This window comes from Procambarus clarkii, chromosome 29 (genome assembly GCF_040958095.1).
Source record: "Procambarus clarkii isolate CNS0578487 chromosome 29, FALCON_Pclarkii_2.0, whole genome shotgun sequence".
Taxonomy (NCBI): domain Eukaryota; kingdom Metazoa; phylum Arthropoda; class Malacostraca; order Decapoda; family Cambaridae; genus Procambarus; species Procambarus clarkii.
In genome coordinates this window covers 33,560,070-33,566,744 of record NC_091178.1, presented here as the reverse complement: position 1 = coordinate 33,566,744, position 6,675 = coordinate 33,560,070, and the positions used below count along the sequence as shown (strand labels likewise).

At 42.9% G+C, this 6,675-nt stretch overlaps 1 long non-coding RNA gene across 1 annotated transcript; it reads right to left on the bottom strand.

Moving 5' to 3' along the window:
* Positions 1 to 4,850: 4,850 nt before the first annotated feature.
* On the bottom strand, positions 4,851 to 6,056 carry LOC123765145 (uncharacterized). The gene is made up of 3 exons (XR_006773681.2): positions 5,622 to 6,056; positions 5,340 to 5,469; positions 4,851 to 4,960 (listed from the first exon to the last, which is right to left on the bottom strand). It is a non-coding gene; the product is annotated as an uncharacterized lncRNA (long non-coding RNA).
* Positions 6,057 to 6,675: the final 619 nt, after the last annotated feature.

The following is a 6,675-nucleotide window of genomic DNA, read 5'->3' as shown; positions in this document are numbered from 1 at the left end:
TCTCCCAGATAGTCCCTCTTCCTCCTGTAGTCTCATTTCCTGTAGTCAACTCTCCTTTCCCAGATATCTTGTCGCTTGGTCACAAGTTTGAGTTCCATCATGTAGTCAAAGACGAGGACACAATGGTCGCTGGCCCCTAGAGGTATTTCATGTTCCAAATTCTCTGTGTCTTTTACGTCCTTGGTGAAAATCAGGTCTAATAGGCTCAGTGCATCTCCTCCCCTTTCCCTTGTGTCTTCCTTCACATGTTGTGTTAGGAAATTCCTGTCTATAACATCTACTAACTTTGCTCCCCACGTTTCGTCTCCTCCATGGGGATTTCTTGATTCCCAATATATTTCTTCATGATTTAGGTCCCCCATGACCAGCAGCTTCGCTCTCATTCTGTGAGCTAATGTTGATGCCGTCTGCAGTTCGTCTGTGCATGCGTTGTTGTTGTCATCATACTCCTGCCCGGGACATCAACAGCTTTTTTGGGGGATTGTAGAGTACCAAGATCACACTCTTCCTCCCATCTACTGTCAGAGTGCCATATATGAATGTTGTGCTCTCATTGGTAACCCGATTTTCCAGGTCCTCAAATTTCCATTTCTGCTTTATTAGGAGTGCCACTCCTCCTCCCTGTCTCTGTGTCCTCTCTTTTCTTATCACCTGGTACCCATCTGGAAAAATTGCATCAGAGACATGTGTTGTGTGTACATGTTGGTGTGTGAGTACATGTTGGTGTGTGTGTACATGTTAGTGCATGTGTACATGTTGGTGTGTTTGTACATGTTGGTGTGTGTGTACATGTTGGTGTGTGTGTACATGTTGGTGTGTGTGTACATGTTGGTGTCTGAGTATATGTTAGTGCATGTGTACATGTTGGTGTGTGTGTACACGTTGGTGTGTTTGTGTACATGTTGGTGCATTGGTATATGTTGGTGCATGTGTACATGTTGGTGTGTGTGTACATGTTGGTGTTTGTGTACATGTTGATGTGTGTGTACATGTTGGTGTACTCACCTAATTGTACTCACCTAATTGTGCTTGCGGGGGTTGAGCTTTGGCTCATTGGGCCCGCCTCTCAACTGTCAATCAACTGGTGTACAGATTCCTGAGCCTACTGGGCTCTATCATATCTACATTTAAAACTGTGTATGGAGTCAGCCTCCTCCACTTCTCTGCCTAATGCATTCCACCTGTTAACTATTCCGACGCTGAAAAAGTTCTTTCTAACGTCCCTGTGGCTCATTTGGGTACTCAGTTTCCACCTGTGTTTCCTTGTTCGCGTACCGCCAGTGTTGAATAGTTTATCCTTGTCTACCCTGTCAATTCCCCTGAAGATTTTGTAGGTAGTGATCATGTCTCCCCTCACTCTTCTGTTTTCCAGTGTCGTAACGTGCATTTTCCGTAGTCTTTCCTCGTAACTCATGCCTCTTAGTTCTGGGACCAGTCTAGTGGCATACCTCTGAACTTTTTCCAGCTTCGTGTTGTGCTTGACAAGGTATGGGCTCCATGCTGGGGCCGCATACTCCAGGATTTGTCTTACGTATGTGGTGTACAAGATTCTAAACGATTCCTTACACAGGTTCCTGAAGGCTGTTCTGATGTTAGCCAGCCTTGCATATGCCGCAGACGTAATTCTTTTTATGTGGGCATCAGGAGACAGGTTTGGTGTGATATCGATTCCTAGATATTTCCCTCTTTCCGTTTCATTAAGTACTTCATCTCCTATTCTGTATCTTGTGTCTGGCCTCCTGTTTCCACCGTCTAGTTTCATTACTTTGCATTTACTCGGGTTAAACTTTAACAGCCATTTGTTGCACCATTCATTCAGTCTGTCTAGGTCGTCCAGTAGCCTCCTACTATCATCTTCTGTTTCAATCCTCCTCATAATTTTTGCATCATCAGCAAACATTGAGAGAAACGATTCTATACCCTCTGGGAGATCATTTACAAATATCAGAAACAGTATTGGTCCAAGGACCAACCTCTGCGGAACTCCACTTGTGACGTCACGCCAATCTGAGACCTCACCCCTCACACAGACTCGTTGTCTTTTGTTACTAAGGTACTCTCGTATCCAACGGAGTACCTTCCCTTTCACTCCAGCCTGCATCTCCAGCTTTCTCACTAGCCCTTTGTGTGGTACTGTATCAAAGGCTTGTTGGCAATCCAAAAGTATGCAGTCTGCCCACCACTCTCTTTCTTGCCTGATTTTTGTTGCCTGGTCGTAGAATTCAGTTAGCCCTGTGAAGCAGGACTTCCCATCCCTAAACCTATGTTGATGCTGTGTAACAAAGTTCTTTCGCTCCAGATGTTCCACTAGCTTTCTTCGCACAATCTTCTCCACCAGCTTGCATGGTATGCAGGTTAGGGACACTGGCCTGTAGTTCAGTGCCTCCTGCCTATAACCTTTCTTGTGTATTGGAACTACATTAGCTGTTTTCCAAATTTCTGGCAGTTCCCCTGTTTCCAGTGATTTGTTATACACTATGGAGAGTGGCAAGCACAGTGCTTCTGCCCTTCCCTTAGTATCCAAGGGGAGATTCCATCTGGGCCAATAGCCTTTGTCACATCCAACTCTAATAAACACTTCTTTACTTCCCCACTAGTAATCTCAAACTCTTCTAGTGGTTCCTGGTTAACTATTCCCTATCTTATCTCTGGAATCTCTCCTTGCTCTACGGTGAAGACCTCCTGGAATTTCTTATTCAGTTTCTCACACACTTTCTTGTCGTTTGTAGTGAATCCTTCTGCCCCTATCCTTATATTCATTACCTTTACTGTTGTTTTTCTCCTGATGTGACTATGCAGCTACTTGGGTTGAGTCTTTGCCTTGCTTGCGAAGTTATTTTCGTATTGTCTTTCTGCCTTTCTTCTCATCTTGACACATTCATTCCTGGCATTCTGATATCTTTCTCTGCTCTCAAGTGTCTTGTTATTCCTATAGTTTCTCCATGCCCTATTACTTTGCTGCTTAGCTAGCCTACATCTCTGATTAAACCATGGGTTTCTCATCTTCATTTCATTAGTTTCCTTTTCGACTGGGGCAAACTTGTTCGCTGCTTTCTTGCACTTGTGCGTGATGAAGTCCATCATGTCCTGGGCCTTTTCTTAACTCCTCAAAGTTTCCCTTTCGGAATGCTAGTTTTTTGTTTTCGGTACCCCCTCCTCGAGTTTTATAACCCTTCCTCAGCCAGATACTCAAACGCCAGTACACTCTGGTCGCTCATTCCTACTGGGGCCTCATAGCCGATTTTCCTTTTGTCGGAGTCGTTCAGAGTGACGACTAGGTCGAGTCCCGCTGGTTCATCGTTTCCTCTCATCCTAGTGGGTTCACTGACATGTTGGCTTAGAAAGTTTCTTGTCGTCACCTCCATTAGTTTGGCTCTCCATGTATCCTCTCCTCAATGCTGTTCTTTGTTCTCCTAGTCTATCTTTCTGTGATTGAAGTCTCTCATGATGAGCAGGTGGGATCTATTTCTACAGGCAGCAGAGGCTGCCCTCTCAATTATAGTGTTAACTGCCATGTTGCTGTTGTCATGCTCTTGCCTTGGTCTTCTGTCATTTGGTGGAGGGTTATATATCACTGCTGCTACTACTCTTGGGCCTCCCAATGTTATGGTGCCTGTTATGTAGTCTCTGAAGCGTGTGTTTACAGGTTGGTGTATGTGTACATGTTGGTGTGTGTGTACATGTTGATGCATGTGTACATGTTGGTGCATGCGTACAAGTTGGCGTATGTGTAGAAGTTCGTGTATGTGTACATGTTGGTGTGTGTACATGTTGGTGTGTGTGTATATGTTAGTGTGTGTGTACATGTTGGTGCATGTGTACATGTTGGTGTGTGTGTACATGTTGGTGTGTGTGTACATGTTAGTGTGTGTGTACATGTTAGTGTGTGTGTGTACATGTTGGTGCATGTGTACATGTAAGTGTGTGAGTACATGTTGATGCATGTGTACATGTTGGTGTGTGTGTACATATTGGTGTGTGTACATGTTGGTGTGTGTATATGTTGGTGTGTGTGTACATGTTAGTGTGTGTGTACATGTTGGTGCATGTGTACAAGTTGGCGTATGTGTAGAAGTTCGTGTATGTGTACATGTTGGTGTGTGTACATTTCGGTCTGTGTACATGTTAGTGTGTGTGTACATGTTGGTGTGTGTGTACATGTTAGTGTGTGTGTACATGTTGGTGCATGTGTACATGTAAGTGTGTGTGTACATGTTGATGCATGTGTACATGTTGGTGTGTGTGTACATGTTAGTGTGTGTGTACATGTTGGTGCATGTGTACATGTTGGTGAATGTGTACATGTTGGTGTGTGTGTACATGTTGGTGTGTGTGTACATGTTGGTGTGTGTGTACATGTTGGTGCATGTACTTACCTAATTCTACTTACCTAATTGTGCTAGCGGGGGTTGAGCTTTGGCACTTTGGTCCCGCCTCTCAACTGTCAATCAACTGGTGTACAGATTCCAGAGCCTACTGGGCTCTATCATATCTACATTTGAAACTGTGCATGGAGTCAGCCTCCACCACATCACTGCCTAAAAGCATTCCATTTATTAACTACTCTGACACTGAAAAAAATCATTCTAACTTCTCTGTGGCTCATCTGGATACTAAGTTTCCACCTGTGTTCCCTTGTTCGTGTCCCACCCGTGCTGAAGAGTTTGTCTTTGTCCACCCTATCAATTCCCCTGAGAATTATGTAGGTGGTTATCATGTCTTCCCTTACTCTTCTGTTTTCCAGGGATGTGAGGTTCAGCTCCTTTAGCCTTTCCTCGTAGCTCATTCCTCTCAGTTCCGAGACGAGCCTGGTGGCATACCGCTGAATCTTCTCTATTTTTGTCTTGTGTTTGTGGGGGCGTTAGTTAGGGTTCATAAAAGTTGTTCTAGTGCAATGAAAATTTATTGACGTGTTACACGTGAAGAGGGCTGCAAGTGGTCCAAGTTTCAGCATCGCAGCCTAAATAGAAAGAGAGAAAAAAAAAAAAACTTTTTTTAACCATTTTTTTTACATGTTTTAAAGTTGATATAACAAATATAAATATCAACTGGTATTATTTCTATATACTCAGCTATCACAATACTATATAATAAAGGTTGTCTAGTGGCATTATTATCCCAAACCTATTTAGTGCAATAATACAAATTTTCAAAGTTCACCCAAAAAATTATGCAACAAAATGATGTTTATAAATATATATAAAATCAATAAATGATCTTAGGGGAAATTTATAACTTGGGTTTTTAGAGGCACAGACTCTACATATAATGTGCAAGTTCCATGTAAATTGAATAATAAATAAAAAAGTTATTCAACCATATAGTTGCAAATTAGTTACCTGTAAAAAATGAAGGTCAAAGTTCAGCCACCTTTGGCTGAGGTTGATGAACTACCCTTTTTCAATCAAAATTACCACCCTTGTAGATTGGCATTCCTTCAGTAAGGTGTGTAAGTTCCATGAAGATCGCCTGATAAAAAAAAAAAAAAAATTATTAAAAAAAAAAAAAATAAAAAAAAAAATAAAAAAAAAATAAAAAAAAAATAAAAAAAAAGACAGCAGCTTTATATTTACAATTATTTATGATGTAGTATCAAGATATAAAAAATAATACATACTAACCTAATATAATTGGTCTGAAATATGCAACATCTTGCAACATCAAGAGGGAGAACGTCTTGAGTTGCAGGTCTAAGATCTTGAGTGGCAGGTGCCGCAGGTGGTGTGGCAGGTGCCGCAGGTGGTGTGGCAGGTGCAGCAGGAGGTGTGGCAGGTGCCACAGAGGTGTGGCAGGTGCCACAGGAGGTGTGGGTGCCTGGGTGTGAGGCGAGGTAGTGTGTTGTGGGGGCAGGAGGCTGCCCTCTCTCTTCACTCAAGAGAACTCTTGTTTTGCCTCAGTGTGGCTTTACGCTCCTTCTTTACTTGGCTAACGCGTAGAGCTCTTGCCTTTAGAGCTTTCTTCTTGTCCGATACTATATCCATTGTGCAGTATATGCAAGAAAATACGATCTGTGCGAGCGCGTCAGGCATACGACCGCCGGCACAGACACTGAGAGGGTTACTGAGCCAGTAATCGGATTATAGCCCCTCCCTCTCACAGAAGACAGTTGCCAGCGAGTGTGTTTATAATTTGTATATGCATAACAAGATATTCTCCACTATATTGCGAAATACTAGACGCTTACAACGTATGACGCATCACCCTACGGCGCACCCGAGCCGCGAGGACCAGATTTCGGACAATTGCGGCTGGAAAATTTACTCTAATTACGTTATTTATTATCATAACATTAAACGGTTTGCACCACGGTGTTGCCAGAACGTTGTAGTATTTTTATAAATTTTTCGTGTTTGGCCGATTTTTTTCGGCCAAACAATAATGAAGCCCCCTTAACTAGGTATGGACTCCAGGCTGGGGCTGCATACTCCAGGATTAGTCTTACATAAGTGGTATACAGGGTTCTGAAAGATTCCTTACACAAGTTTCTGAAGGCAGTTCTTATGTCGGGCAGTCTAGCATATGCCGCTGATGATATTCTTTTGATGTGGGCCTCTGGGGACAGGTTCGGTGAGATATCAACCCCCAAATCTTTCTCTCTATTTGACTCTTGCAGAATTTCCCCTCCCAGATGATACCTTGTGTTCAGCTTCCTGCTCCCTTCGCATAATTTCATCA